Below are 16,973 nucleotides of genomic sequence, written 5' to 3'. Positions count from 1 at the left end.
CACACACACACACACACACACACACACACACACACACACACACACACACACCTCCCCCCTCTGCTGAGTATCAGTCTGAGCTCTGATTTGAGTGTGTTGTCAGCAGCACTGCAGTCTCCCAGCTCTGGTCCTGCAACGCTTACTCAGCATTCAGCTTTCCAACCCTTCACCTCCCAAAACAACCCACTGGGACACTCAAACACACACACACACGCAGACACTCACACACACACACACACACACTCACACACACACACACACACACACACACACACACACACACACACACACACAGACACATAACCACTCATCATATTATGACTGTCTTCCACATGAAAGTATGCTATTATTCAGATCTATTAAAGCATTACTTACATTAAGTATAGATGCTAACAGATGTGCTCACACATGCATATAATTCAATAATTACATATGCAAGCAAGCATACACAGACACTCTGGACATCACATACACATTCACCAAGCGGCAATGAAGCCAATGTGGAAGTGGAAGTTTGCTTGCGGCTGGCTCCAAGAACACCAGAAGTCACAAACACACCACAATCAAAAATGCCAGTTTATACAGCCTGGTACTAAAAATGATATTGGTCTGATCATTATTGTCATCATGGTTTTTGATTTTATTTTATGTGTTATCCATAGTTAGGTGCGTAGCTGACCAGATTGGCAGGTGGGTACGATGTAACCGTTTGTCAGGAGGCTTAAAACCTGCCTCAGCTCCAGCTCTCAGACTCCTGTTAGGTTGACTGAAAGTTAGGCTGAGACAGATTTCCAGCATGGCAGCTACAGATGATGAGCCTCCGGAGCCCCCCGCTGTAACAGATGGGGGGCGTCACTCAGGCTTCATCCATTAATATTTACAGTCTCTGACATTCACGCAAAAACACTGAAATACTGGCAGTACTTTGTGTTTCAGTGGAAAAGAAAAACACTTTTATTACCTACACATGAGCAGGATCCCATGAGCCTATATTACCCTGGGCCCTCATAATTTGGATCCTATCCCCACCATGTCTGTGCTTCATGAGGCGCATTGGGATAGAAAGTGAAATATTTAAATACACATCACCCAAATCAAACATCAAGGCACACAGTGCACATATAATCAAACTGTTTATATCTACAACCCAATGGTTACATTTACAATTTGAGCCTTTGAAAGATCCAAAACAAAATCCATACAACCTTATTTCATGCAAGTCATCAATCTCATCGTGATGAGATTTCTCTCCTCTGATAGATTTGAGCCTTTTCTTCAGAATCTGTCTTAATGCTGTGATGTGAGACGAGCCTACTGAATTCAAACCTCAGATACTGTCATGGTTTCTCTTAAATTGGCTTGAACTGTCTCCTTAAGTATTGATTGGGTAAAAGGTTGGCCAAAGTCTCAGAGCAAACAGAAAACTTTATGGGACTAGTATTATCACAGGATATCTGTGTCGGTAAATATTCAAGTCAATGTTTTTATTTCACAAACTAAAGCAAGGGTATAGATTTGCATGAGCAGGTCCCAAACTAATACATGCCCAGTGCAAATATACAAAATTATGTAATCCAGCACAACAGCTCTGCTCCATTTCTACCTTTGCAAACTTAAGTTTGGTTTCATATGTATAAATTATCATTGAGGTCATGGTCGTATATGGCATTGCAATATATTGACATTTCTAGAACCTACACTTATTTTTTAAAGGTCACATATTATACCAAATACACTTTACCATGTTTTCTAAGACTAATATGTGTCCCTAGTCTGTCTGCAAACTCCCAATTATAAATATAGTCCATCCTCTCAGTCTTTTGCCTGCTCCACTTTTCAGAAAATGTGTGCAGGCAGTTTGGAAAGTTTCCCTTTGTGACATCACACATGGCAGTAACCCCTCCCCCAGGTGTCCCCCCACAGCTAGGTGTTTGTTCTGCCCTCTGAGTCTGTCTTCTCACAGTAAATGATTGGGCATGGAGTGAGAAAGCCCGAGCCACCCAAGCCCTTCCAGAGAGGGGCGTGGTCAAACACAGCTCATTTACATTTAAAGGTACAGACACAGAAACAGCCTGTTCTAAGAAGGGCTGAAATAGAGGGGTTTATAGACATGATCAAAAACAGGATCAGAGAGGATTTACATGAAACTTCAGAGACCTACTTTTGGGACCTCTGAGGCTTACTTAAACTGGTTGGAAAGGAGCAAAATATGTGACCTTTAATAAGACTGAATTTTTTTTTAATCAAATGCATTTATGTATCAATGTGTCATTTATCTTGAGTATAAGCAGATGTATTCTAGCTCTATCTAACGGTTTCAAATCCGATTTGAACAGTCAGGACAAACACATATTTCACTTACATAATTTAACATCACCGTGAAACAATCTCATTTAGGAAGAAGCCTTGATTTCTAATCTCAATTCATGATAAAATAAACTATTTGCTCCACAGCACAGCTTCAAAAAGTTACGGCGACTAAATATATTCACAGTTTCAGGTTCAAAGAAAATCCATTTCCTGTAATTTCATGCTAAGATGGATTCAGTGCTCACGTTGTCTCTGTTTCTCAAAAGAGTCAATAAGTGTAAACACAGTATCGAGGGGATGGAAATGCTGTGTCCAGTGAAACAATAGTGGTGTTGTGCAGATCCTGGTTTACCATCCATTATTAATGAGAATCATGTTCCACACCAGCCTGACTGACTGCATGTGTGACACAACAGGTCTGCATGTGTGTGTGGGATGTCTATGGATGTGTGGTACCTGTACAGGTTAACTGAGTGAGCAGCTGTGTGTGTGTGTTTGTATGTTACAGTGATTGGTCATTCATTAGGCCGGCCCTGGCAGTTCCATAGATCTTTTTAGCTTTCCAAGCTATAGATTCAAATTTGCTGCAGGCCTGGGACTTTTATTACGAAGATATTGATTTGAATTTCATAGTGAGGCCGATAACGCTGGGTGGCAAACAGAGGACTGAGTCTTGGCTCCGATAAACAGACCAGTTCCTGGGAAAGAAACCAAGACCCGTTGCAATAAATATCTCCCAGACACATTACATTCGCAGCACTTTGCCGACAATACTTACTTCATAAAACCAGGACTTTAAAAGGTGTTAATAGGTAAAGATAAAATACATTTCAGTTGATCCCTGTTAGAGTTGTTCAGCGTTATTAATTATATAGCATCGTGGTGATAAAACTTAAACATTGTTGAGCTGTGAGTGGTAATCAGTCAGATTGTAGAGGGACTCATTTTTTAATAATGTTAGAAAATGACCAACAATTCATTCTGTTGCTTCTGTGGGGTATATTAGCTGTAATTCGATTTTTTTCCCTGTCTTATTAGGTGAGAGAAAGAAAAGTTTCATCTGCTCTAAAAACAGCTCTTTACAGTTGCTGGCAGTGGTCATAGAAACCAAAGAGCTGCTACTTGGCTAAAGCCACAGGAGCTTCTGCCTCGTTTCACATTGGCTTCACTTTGTCATCATGAAGTTATTTTAGTGAGCATTTTTTTTTTATACAACACCAAAGCCTTCACACATTTGGAGCTGATTGTGTTACCTCTAATATTCAAATGTATCCCTGTTTTTTTTTAAGTGAGGAATCATTGGGCTGTTAAACACGAGTGTGTCCTCTCATGAAATAATGACCTGACAGACACAATGCACACTTTATGCAACAATAATGCATGTGCTAACAGGTCTGTGGGACTGTGATGGACAGGCAACATTTAAAAGCATTCAAGGGCTTACTCTCAAACGTAGAACAACCACACTGAAAAACTGAAAAGTTCATAGAAAACCTCCATATTGCCTTTTAATAAAATGGATTTTCAGTACTTTTTAAAGTCATGTCAAAATGAACAATTCAAGCAAAAATTCATTTCAATACTAAGAACATTTTAAATTGAAGTTTATTGGTTTCATATGCATCAAACTAATCTGATCATAATTCATCTCACTGGTTAGGACGTCCATTTGTCAAATTTGTAATTTCATGACATGAATAATGATCGCCTTTCAGATCACAGCATTTATCAAGATGATTCATGTGTTCACATATTTTCAGGTGAATAAGGATGTGATGTGTAATATGAAAGGGTTTTTTTATAAATAGTTATTTAGACCAAGAGAAATGTCAACCATGTTAGAAGCTCACTTGTGTGTATCTATGGACTGTTTTAGTATCCTGAGTTTACTTACCACGACACATCATTTAAAAAGGCTCTTAAAGGCTGCTACATGTCCACTGTTTAAAAGAAGTTTAACCATTTTTATGTTTTTGTATTTTGACTATGTTTAATACTGCAGTATCATCTGCACCCTCCCCAAACTGACTTCTCTTTCTCTCTAACTCACACACACACACACACAGACACACACACACACACACTCCCTGTTGATTAAAGCCCCCTCAGTGGCCAATCTTTCAGCAGTAGTTGGATTCTTGAGCAAGAAGGATATTTTAATCAAACTCCAACCAGGAAACAGTCATGAAATATGAATGTTATATAAGGAATTGTCAGCCAGGCTTTCTGATACGCATATAAATAATGCAGATAAATGTTACGTAAAGGAGGGAGGCTGTCATGGAAAGAGAACAACTTGTAGAAATCTGCCTGCCACTCGTGCATCAACGATAACCAACAGAAACATTTATTGTTCAGGATCAGTCATAACTGTACTTATTCAAATCTCTGAAGACATTTATTTCATGTACATTTTTTTATTTCAGGTAGTAAAACATGTGAGATTATAGAGATTATTGGGGAACTAGTATTATTCCACCTTCAGCTCTGCACATCAAATTTCTTTGTCTCTGTAATCGCTCAGTGGGTGGGTATGACAATGGCTGTAGTTTGCTACAACTGGAACATCCCAAAGCTGCTAAGAGAAAGAAATGAACTCAGCACCAAACAGTGCCAGTAAAGATATGTTTGCACTGCAGGGTAGGGGAGAGCGGCAGGTAATGAAGCTTTGATCTCTGAGAGATTGTGGCGGATAACAAAGATTTAAAGTGAGTAACACTTGTGGCTCAAAAAGGGATTCTGACTGCTACTTCCCACTACCTCAAGATGCAATACGAATTACATTACACATTGATTTTGGATAATGATCATGTACTACACAGAATTCACCACAACAGCTGTTCTTTATTGTAGAGAAATACAGCAAATTCCTAATATTAAGAATCATACCGTTCAAAACACTTAAAATACAGGTCGTCAGAGATCCTAGGAGTAAATTAAAATATTCTGTTTATAATCACAAAACTATTAATAAATGCTACTTTTTTTTTTCAACTTAAAATAGCTGTCTCTGCTGTTTTTTCTATACATCTCCATACAACTGAGGCAGTGCAGCTTCTTTAAAAGGTCCAATATATAAGATATCAACTTAATTAAATGATAAAATGACCTTCCTATATCATCAGACGTTACTGTAAGGAGGAGACAGCTCTCTGTAATGTTTTGTATTTGGACTGCAGTACCCAATTTAACCACTGGGTGTCAGAGTTACATATTGCTCCTTTAATAAATGGACAAAAGGAGATTAAATAGCGTGACTCACACTCATTGAGCAGCTGCCTGAAGCCTTCATTATCTTAAATGCTGTTTGGGTGCAAGTCTTTGGAAATAAGCCATGCAGTTTTTTTGTGATCTCCTGAGCCAACGTTAAGGGAAATGTTGACTTGGAAGCATAATTCATTGCTAGTTGGGACGGCACACACTGGCCCTGTGTAGCCAACCTAGCTGTTGTTGCTAGCGACCTCTCGTGTAAATGGTGCTCGGCCGTATTGCTGCAGATTCTTTTTTTTTTGTTGCATGGCTTGCATATTGCATGACTCAAAAGTCATGGACAAAAGTCCAAAATGCTTCTGTATCTTTGCTTTCAGTGGATAAAGATTTTCAGCCATGCTTGTTTGTTTTGAATTGAAACGGTGCTGCATCATGGCGTTGTGCTTCTACTGCTACCTACTGGCTTTATTGTGAACAGCACCATTGGTATTGTGTCTTGTGTCCAAACTGCCATCACAGCATTAGCGGCCATATCGATTCTATAACATCAGCATAGATTCACATATTTGCTAGGAGTACTTAACAATATATTGCCATATTGATTTTTTGAGAACAGCCCTACTCTGTGGAGGTTATGGCAGGTCAAGAGAGAGTCGTGGTTGTTTTTTGACTGTCAGGCTCAACAGAAAGTGAAGATGAATTCAAAGTGCTGCTGCATATGGGTGTTTGAGTCATTTTGGGATAAGGGGGTTTTGTTTGTTGTCTTCTGAGAAATTGACCTGTCATGCAGCATTGGGAAATATCAAACAGCAGAGAGGGCTGCCCTGGAGGGGATACTGTTTGAAATGTAGGAGGGGGGAGGAGTCAGTGTGTTATGGTTGGGGTGGGGGCTTGCAGAGTGGATGCAGAGGAAGAGAAAAAAAAGGATGGGTGGTTTCCCAAAGCTGGGTCTCAGGCACTGCAGTGCCTGAGACTGAGGAGGGCTTTTTTTTTTTTGGCCAGAGATTTGTTATGCTGCTCCTGCTGCTGCTGCTGCTACTGCACTGAATCGATGAGGAGAGGAGGGGAGAGAAAAGGAGAGAGGAGAGGAGGGTCAGCCTGGTCGAGGGGTTGGCTTACTGCAGTGGTGTTTTTTTTTTTTGTCCTCCCCCTTTTTGCTCCAAATTGATAGACCCCTCTGTCTCGTTTCTGCTATCATTCTCACCAGAGTCCTGTGTAAACTTTTCTGCATGTGACTCTCTGTCTTTCTGTGCCCATTTCCCTCAGGACGTCTGTTTCTGATACTTGGTGCCCTGCTGTCTAGAACTCATCTGGCGACCTCTAGAACTGTTATTTCCAGGTTTCGCTGTGCCCAGACATTGTGAAGTTAGTCAGGAGCAACACTTTTAAGTATTAGCTGCATCAGCGTCTGCCAACTTTGCATTACTGAATTAAAGTTGTTCTCTGGGTTTCCTTCCAGAGGCAGTCATCCATACACATCCTGCCCCCCAAAAAATGTCTTTTAGAGGAGGATGTGGATGGATAGATGAATCAGACAGGGCGATCCTCTCACAAAATTAATTCATTTTGGGTTTTCACCTCATCCAAGATTTTTCCTTCAATTTGACCAATTGTTTTTTTTTTACTAATCTTTGATCATATGGCCAAACATGATCAAAAACATATGAATTTGTCACCAGTTCTTTATAACAGTTGATATAATAAACCCTGAGTTTATGGCATGAAGTCCCTTTTCCCATAAAGAACAACAGAAAGAACATAACTGAGCATCATGATTGTGTCATTACCTCCACATGCTGTTAATATGTTCACATTGTTTGTTTGTGTTTGATGTGTCTGAGTGAGTCTTTGCACTGCATGACTTTTGCTTAGCACACAGCCTACGTAAATACTGGTATTCATGTGGTGAACAGAGGACTTAGGTAGCACTTTATCTGTGTGAACGTGTGTGTGTTTCTGTTTCAGTAAGCGTGGTTTGGACTACACAGAGAGAGAGAGAGAGAGAGCGAGAGAGAGAGAGAGAGCGAGGGGGAAGCTGATAAAAAGGAGCAGGAAATCAGACCAAACATGGGCACAGGTGACGCACAGAGGATACCCAGTTTCCATAGCAACAGGCAGGTGCAAGACACTAGGAGCTAATCTAGCCTTTTTCGATCTGCTGAGGTGAAACATTTGCATGCATATTTCAGTGGGAGAAGCATATACACACATGCACAAACAAAAATGCATACTTACACAAAAAGCTGAGATTCTTATAGTAACTAAACAACACACACACACACACACACACACACACACACACACACACACACACACACACACACACACACACACACACACACACACACACACACAAGCACACACGTGAAGTAACACTGAGAGAAATTAAAATCCTGCTGAGCACAAACCAAGACTAAATCAGGGCATGTTCCATGACAAACATGGGTATAAGCTGGTAGTTATGGAGCGAATGTAATTGGCCAACCAGAACCCTGACCTCACTGACCCCTTACAAGTGACTGTGTGACACATTGAAGATACAGAGGGATGGGACGAGGATGAAAGCGAGTTGACAAGAAAGGAATAGGAGGAGAGAAATGGATGAGGCAGGAGAGTGAGATTAAAGGGGAAGTGGAGAAAAGGGGGAGAGGAGAGTTGATCCGTTCCCTGGGGGTGAAGTACATGATGAAGAGGCAGAGAGGGGGGAGGAGAGTGGGTGTTGGAGCGGGTTGTTGCATGATGAGAAGCGACAGAAAGAGAAACAAGGTTGAGGAGGAACAGAAGTGGAGGAGAGAAGAAGAGGAAGTAGAAGGGAGGAAAAGTTGGAGCAGATATGTACAGTTTCTGGTCAATTTACCTTTTCAGCTTATCAAGAAAAAAAAGAAAAGAAAAAACATCAGCAAACAAAACAAAGAAAATGAAGGCTTCTGAAGCTCCAGGAAAGTGTACAGCCACGCTGAAGACTCACTTATACTTGATATATTGTAGGTACAGCAATGCTTTGGGTAAATGCTAATATCAATGTCACCAAAATATTCTGACAATGCCAGCAAAGGTTTTTTGTATTAAACCAGACTAATGAAAATAAATATCTGACCTCCTGATGATGATGGCATTAAATTTCATCCTGACAGTGATGTGTAGAATGTCCATCCATCCATCCATCCATTATCTGCTGTATACCCCTTTGTCAGCCCTTTAGAAGGGTTGGAGTGGATCCCAGCTGTCATTGGGTGAGAGGCAGGGTACACTCTGGACTGGTCAATCACAGGGCTGACATATAGAGACAGACAACCAGCCACACTCACATTCACACCTCTCATTCAACCTTTATTTATACTCCAAAGATCACTGAGGGGCAACCCTGATTTACAATGACATCGAGTCGTTACAGAATTAATTAAAAGACAGACAACAAAGTAGACAGATAAAAACTTTGGGTTTCTAAGAAGCTAAGACAAAGAACTAGAGTGTAAGAAAAAAAGTCTAAAATAATGAAGCGAGCACAAAAATGCAATAAATAAACACACTTTTGTAAAACAGTTACAAACAGAGGTTTGGAGGTTTAAAATTAGGTTTCTAAAATGCCCTGCCCTATGGTCTATATTTACATTTCAAGATGGCCCTGGACAAAAATTCAGTTCTCTGAAGGCCATGAACATCTGCACCACATTTGATGTTTAAAGCTGGTATAGTCCAGCTGCGCCTTTCCTTCAGCGGTTTATTTATTAGCGGTTAATGCTGATGAAAACCATTGTATTCTCTGTGTTGTTTTCAGTCTATTTGATTAATAAATCAGATACATATTGGGGACATTGGTGTACTGCTGTCAGTCGCAGTGAATTTTTTGTTACTACCTCATGGGGCTGCTAAACGACGGACCTTCTTGGAATCTTAAAGATAGAGGATTAAGCGTTTGAGAATGGTGGAAAAAGGTTATTTTTTGTGGACATCACTGTTTTGGACTCTCTCTCTCTCTCTCTAGAGAAAGAAACATAAAGATGTAGGTAAGAGGATGCAGCATATACCGCTATACAAACTAGAAATTGGTTAATTTTCTCATCGCCTTATTCTAGTTGTCCCCATCTTCATACAGGGCTCATTGCATTTCCCTGCCCACTGGGCTTTCAACCCTGGTCATGCAGCCGGGCAATCTCAGCTGTTCAAACATTTAGACACACACACACATGCATACACAACCACAAACACACTATATATCCACACATATGCTCATATGGGAGATTGAGAGTATGCACATTTTGAGTTCAGTCGACAGTAATGTGCCACTTCCTGTGAGCTAGCCAGGAGGGACGTTAGATTCTGGGCCAGTGCACCCTCGCAAATTCTGTTCTGTTTGTTTCCTTTTCCTCTCCTGAGCTCTCTGTTAAATTCTTACATTACCTTATCCTGCATGATGTGATGTTACCTTACCCTTTGTTACTTAATGTGACACTACACACATGATTGGTGTATGTTTTGTTTTTATTAGATCAGGGTACCTGATTACTTACATAACCTCATGTTGCATCGTGTGGTGGTGTTTCTCTTCTCTTTTTTTTTTGCTCAGTCCAGCTGCTTCACCAGGCTCTTTCCTCTTTTAGTCTGTTCTCATCTGCTTTGTTGAGCTGTCCTCAGCTGTCCACACACAAGGTTTCCAACTTTAGCCTTTTTGTTGATTCTGAAATAGTGTTTAAGCAAGTCTATTTTATGTGCTATGATAAAAGGGCAAAGGAAGAGAAGAGACACAAGGGCAGAAGAGGTTTAAAACTGAACAGACAAAGGAGAAAAACAGCAATGAAAAAAACATTAAGAACGGGTAAAAAAGAGGGAGTAAATAGACAAGAATAGAAAAGACCAGAATAAAGGAGGCAGTAAGGTGTAGAGCTGCTGGTCGATGCCGATCGTTTCTCCCTCTGACAACCCTCCTCACTGTCGGACACAACAACCTGCAGTCCCACACTTATCAATGTCACCACTCACCCCCGATTTATCAATACCTCAATTATCAGATTGAATATCACTCTCCACTGCGAGCCGCAGTGAAAGCTGTTTTTCATGCATGTCTTTGCTGAGGTGGATTCACGCACAGTTCAGTGCCTTTGTAAGGACAAAACAACCCAACAGGCGGGTGAGCGTCATCAGTGATGAGCAAAGAATCCTTAAAGGGAGGAAAGGTACAATTATGTAATGATAATCGTCAACCTTGGGATTAAAATAGTACACACAAATAATCAGTCTTTAAGAGGAGTGAAGCACACTGTACTTGTTGCACTTACTTGTTGATGCTATTTTAATCTTAACCTCACAACATTTCTGTAAACAGCTTGAGTCAAATTACTGATTTTAAAACCTTCTTCAATCTGTAAAATAGTATGATATGAGGTTTAAAACTGGATGCATTGTTACACAATACATTCAACTGCAGAACAGCAAATATTTGGGTTGTTCTTTATGGAAATATCTTGTCACAGCATGACTTGACTTTAAAAAAGTGATTCCCTGGGGTTTCAGCACTCAGGGGACTCACAGGGGAGTTATGACAGGGACGGGGTTTGTTTAATAATAGTACACACAGATCTACACTGCGATCAAAGCATGACCAGCTTTGTGAAAGGACTGAAAACATGACAAGTCATTTCTCAGCTCAGAAGAGAGACCACAGGGTTTGGTGTTCCTCAAGGTTTTAGCTCCTGACAGCAGGAAGCCAGACAAGTTAAGACGTCGCATCTCGCACACAGAGAGAAGCCCGTTTGGTTACTTCAAAAATAAAACTTCTCAACTGTTGTGCATCTGTGCCATCAAATACTCAACAGGCCTTCAGAGTTGCTCATTATGAAAAAGGTCACACTACAGCTGTAATAAAAGCAGCTGCTCCAGTGGCCTCACTTTTTCTGCCACGTCCTGTGTGAGAGCGGCTCAGTTAAGACTACACACAGACATTGGACATTGAAATGATTGCAGGGCTAGAAGTGCATATCTTGCTTTTGAAACTTTATTAAGGTGTTTATTCTCAGGGAGTTGGTGAACTTTCAGAGAGTCAGTTTTGAGAAAATCAGACAAAAGCATGAATGCTGTTTGAATGGTTTAGCTCATTTGGTAGAGAAGTCCTTGACAGCTCCTAGGTTCGACCCCCGATGCTGTCACTGTTTGGTACATGTCATCCCCCACTCTCCACACATTTCCTGTCTCTCTAAAGTTGTCCTATCAAACATAAACCACCAACCCCCCCCCCTTAAACAAATGAATGCTCTTACTCATCAAAATATTGGAATTTGCATGTTGCAATGCTTCCTCTGTAAAGGAGGCTTGTTGTTTTTTTTTTCAGCTCCATGTCCTACAAACTGAGGTTGCAATTCTGTAATTTGTGCAGACAATATGTGAAATATATTCTACAGATAAAGTCATTTGTTATAACAGGACATGTAGTGAATCTGACTGAAGTGTAATGGCTGTGTTTCATCTACCAGAGGGGCTGCAGAAAAAGGGTCTTAAACTCGTATTTTATTAAACGAAGTCATAAAACAGCTTTTGCAACTCAGATTTCAACGATGATAATCCAGTCATTCATATCCTTTGTTTTGGTTGATTGAAGCTTTTTATATAAAAAGTATAAGGAGGTAAATAAAAATAAAAAAGTAACATTGAAACATGACAGCCTCTTACAGGCTGATGAGAAAGAGCTGTAATAGAGTGTTTGGTACAATGACTAAGGACTGAGATTTGAGGGAAAGGAGAGAGAGGGAGATTTTAATGCTGAGTCACAGCAAGGCTGCTGCAGCACCCTCCCCCACACCGAGCAACACAGCCCGGCTGACTGGCTTCATCTCTCATCCTTTCCTTGTTCTCTTCATGCACACACACATTCCCCTCTGTGCATCTCATAGAGTGCGTTCCTTCTCCGCCTCTCCTCATCTTTAATGTTCTGCCTGGGTCGATTGCCCTTTACCGATCCTTCACACCTCTTATTCTGGTTATAGCCTGCGCCTATTGTTTTTTTTTTTTTTTGCCGTGTCATATTTTCACAGCTCACCCTGCTCCTCTTTCCTCCCTCCAGCCTACCACCTTCACTGTAAAGTTTAATTAAGAAAGAAATCAGAGAGAGAGAGGGAGAGATCAGAGTGCGCAAGCTTGTCTGCTACAGAGTTGATAATGCTGCGGCTAATCTTCTCCTCCACTTGCTGTGTTTTGCTCTTTGACCGTGAGACAAATCACTGCTACAGCCAAGCTCTCCATCCCCTGAGTTCCCCAGACACCTCACACACACACACACACACACACAGACACACACACACACAGACACACACACACACACACACACACACACACACAGACACACACACACACACACACCCATCACGTCAAAGGCCTCCTCTCAAAAGTTAGCCATTCTCTTTAATCTCTTCCTAAAGCTACAAAAAAACCTGCAAATTTAATGGCTGAGAAAAAAAGAAAAGTGAAGAAAGGGTGAGCTTTTAAAGATCCCTCAATGACTGTTCCGTTTATTTGTCCTCTTCTGAATATAAAATCATCTTACACATTATATTATACACTCAAATGGAAAACAACAGTGCCAAGCTCTCCCCAGATCCACTCGTCAGAGGACGGAGAACCCGCAGGTTTCAGACTAAAGACATCCAAATGTTCAGTCTAGAGCGGCTCTGAGGAGGAGAGGATGTGACAGATAAGCAGCAGCAATGCCAACGCCGGGCTGCTGGTAACCCTTGTAGACACTGATTTAAACTCTCACAGTATTAATGGAAGAGACTTTTAAATGGGAAATTCAACCTAAATCAAAATAGAGTTATGTTCTCTCACAAATCCGGTACTCTGGGAGAATGAAACGGAGGATTGAGTTGATTATGCTGAGTCATTTAGAGACACATTTAATGATTTCCTTCTGCTGTTCTTGCACTGGCCTGCACCTACGTGATGTGCGTATAACTCCCCGCGGTTTCTCAGTCAGAAGCTCTGCCACCAAGAAAATGTATTGCCTTTCACGATTTATTCCTTTATGTCTCAGCTAATGAATTCTTTATTGCAGAGTAAATGAAGATCTTAGTTTTGATCTTGTTGCAGCACCTTTGAAGATTAAACAGTTGTGACAGAAGTGTTTTTGGTGACTTCACTCAAACAGAGATCGTAGCAGCATCATTACTACCTGTTTTAACTGATTGTCTTTATTTTAGTGTCATTTTTCATCTTCTGGATCAAGTTCATTGTTTGTTGTATTCTCTCTGGCTGGCCAATCTCTGCAGGGTGATGTGGTGATTCTAGCGTCTGTTGGGGGCCCTATAGGCAAAAATGAGTTGGGGGACCCTCCAACCAGTGTTCATCACCATCACGTCTGCCGCTGTCCCGATGCTTACTCCTCTTCTTCTTCTTTCCTGTTTTTTTTTTCTCTCCTTTAGACGGATAATTCCTCTTCATTTGAATTTGTTGACTTTTATTGATAAGCTTTGGCTTTCACAGCATAATTCATGCAACATGTAGCCGGGCAATTAGAGTGAGTGCTGGCAGATGGTGCCCCCCTTTAGGGAGGTTTCCTACTATTGTTGCAAAATTTGGGTCCACTGCTTTGGTTAAAGTTTGTAAAGCCCTCAAGAGCCCCCTACTGATCTGGGCCCCCAAGCAGTTGCCTGCCAGGCCTGTAGACAAACATCGCCTCTGCTCAAAACAAACCCACATTTTAATATTTAAGCATTTTTAAAACAAGGCAGTTAGACTGGGAACTTCAATTACTGTATGTGTCATGGTGTTAGGACCACTGAACTACCTATAGGACCCTCATGAACCTCCGTGTAAAACCATTACCCTAACACAGTTTGTGTTGCCTCGGTGCAAACACAACCCCAATCATCCACCTCAATTTATTCCTAATGTGGTTCATTATTCTCCTGAAATATTGTTTGCGAGGAGAGTGAGGGACCTGTAGATTCATTCTCCTCACTTTCTTTACACACACACACTCTCTCTCTCTCTCTCTCCCTCCCTCCTCTCTGTTCTCCTCTGGCTCTCCTCTCCAAATGGATTTTTCATGCAGAGTTATCATTATCATTAATTTAGTAGACAGGTTCGCTTCAGAGCAATTGAAGACACATTTGTTACAGTGCCAAGCAGCTGGGGGAGAAGAGAAGGGGGACATTCCCACGCTGCTGAGTCCACAGACAATTCAGTGTGAACGTGCAGAGAAAACATCAATCGCTCTCTTGTTCATCTCGGTAATTGATCCGAAACAGAAACCTCCAGCAGTAGCCTTAACAGTTTCATATGACACAGTGATTCTTTGAGAAAACAACTATGAGAAAGGAAAGTATTATACCTCAACCTAATAAGTTATGGCTATTAGTTTTGATTTTGTACACTCTGCCAAGGGCATGCAGAACATGGTTCAAACTGTGTTTTATAATCATCAAGTGAAACAGTTGATGTGCACACGCTCAGGCTGTCTGTTTACTCTGCAGCTGACAGTGAAAAGATGATAAATGTTCAAAGTTTTCTATGCTTAGAGGAACCAAAGTGAGGTCTGTTAGCCAACAATATAAGTCCATACACAAAACAAAGTTGTGCGTTTGTTTTTGTTTTTTTGTTTGTTTGTGTTTTTTTGGGGGGGGGGGGGCTTTACGCCTTTATTAGATAGGACAGCTAAGAGAGACAGTAAATGTTAGGAGGAGAGAGTGGGGGATGACACGCAGCAAAGGGCTGAGGTCGGATTCGAACCCATGGGCACTGTGATGAGGACTGTAGCCTCTGTACATGGGGCGTGCAACATAAATGTTTGGCTATCAGGCACCCCCACAAAAGAAAGTTGATGACAGCCTATCGTACCTGATCGCCAAAGGCAGTCCTTCTCTGACTTCCCCTTCCTTTCTGTAGCCAACCACCAACTGGTTCACTGTAAGATATATAGACTTAAAAAGATGCCACAGAAACATATAACCTCTTCAAAGGGCATTGTAATTTCTAAAAAATGCACTACTAAGTCAAAGATAGAAATGAATAGACCTCTCCACATATGGTGAATACCACTATGGACAATTTCTGCAGCAGGACGGTTGTAGTGGTGCTGCCTAAACTAAAGTGCCCATGATCTTTATAATGAAGGAACATAACAGCCAGTGTAACAATATGGAGTATTGATGTGTTATAAATATCTTATGTTCAACAAAGGAGCTCTGTGGTACACATGAAGAAGATACTTCAGGCTGGACACACATATAGGGTCAAGTAACCGACCTCTTCATTTAAAACCCTTGTAGTGAAACATCTATCCGTGGTAAGCTGCAGTTCAGAACAGGCCTTCAGAGATATTGAAGATGTATTTTACTTTAATAAAAGGGAAAAAGGATGTCCTCTGTGATGTTACTAAAAACTGTGAGTAGACAGCAGAGCATCAAACTCAGCTGGACACCCACGAGCCTCAGGAAATCCTCAAGGTTAGGGTAGGAATACTTTGTATCTTTAAAGTGAAGCACTTACTCAAGGGAGCAAGAAACAGACTCACCTCATGATTCTGACTTTAGCCAGATCAACAAAAATGAGCATCAGTGGCATCTGTGCTGGATTAAGTGGTAATACTAAATTGGTTGATCAAATCATCATCATCATCAGAAATGTACAAGCGCAGCATTGATGGAAATAATGAAACAGTTATCTACAAGAACAGAAGCAGTTTTCTGTAGGACCTTTTCATTTTGTCTGACCCTACTTTGTTTAACAAAGACACAAGATGACTGGTCGGATTGGTTTGATTTACAAGTATACTGTATATAGTGAAGACATTTTCATTCACTTCCAGTTGATACTTAATTGGAGCACAACATGGAAAACCCTACAGTTCAGTTAAGAAAAAATGTAAACTCAAAATATGAAATATCAATTTAAATACAAAAGTTAAAATACAAAATTGATTTTCTTTTTTACAGACTCAGATGCCTCTAAACAGACAAACCTGCAGAAATGTAAGGGTCATGCTAGTCCAGTTACTCTATCCTGCATGTCTGTGGTGAGACATGAATCATAGTTAACACCTTACAGCGCTTTACAGTGATGGGACCAATGATATGCTGAAAGGATGAATGACTCGTGATTTAAGTGACTTCCTGCATGTGTCATGGATTCCTGTTGCTCATCGTCTACGTCCATCAGGTCACTTTGACTTAATGAAGTGATCTCATTTTGACAAGTTAAGGAATTTGAATGGCCTACTTGATGTATTCATAGCATCAAGTCAGACAGATATCGGTTTGGCTATACACCAAAACATACAACAATAACATCCCAAAATATCCAGGCTAAAAGATGAATTTGCTATCGGTGCAACTCCCCATGATAACAAAGACTTTTTGAAGTCCCTCTCTCTCTCTCTCTCTCTCTCTCTCTCTCCCCCCCCCCCCCACCCACCCCCTCCCCCCTCTCTCTCTGACAGACCTATAAATACTGCTGCTGACGTCAAA

This window comes from Labrus bergylta, chromosome 15 (genome assembly GCF_963930695.1).
Source record: "Labrus bergylta chromosome 15, fLabBer1.1, whole genome shotgun sequence".
NCBI classification, from domain to species: Eukaryota; Metazoa; Chordata; class Actinopteri; order Labriformes; family Labridae; genus Labrus; species Labrus bergylta.
Note: the sequence above shows the minus strand (reverse complement) of the source record.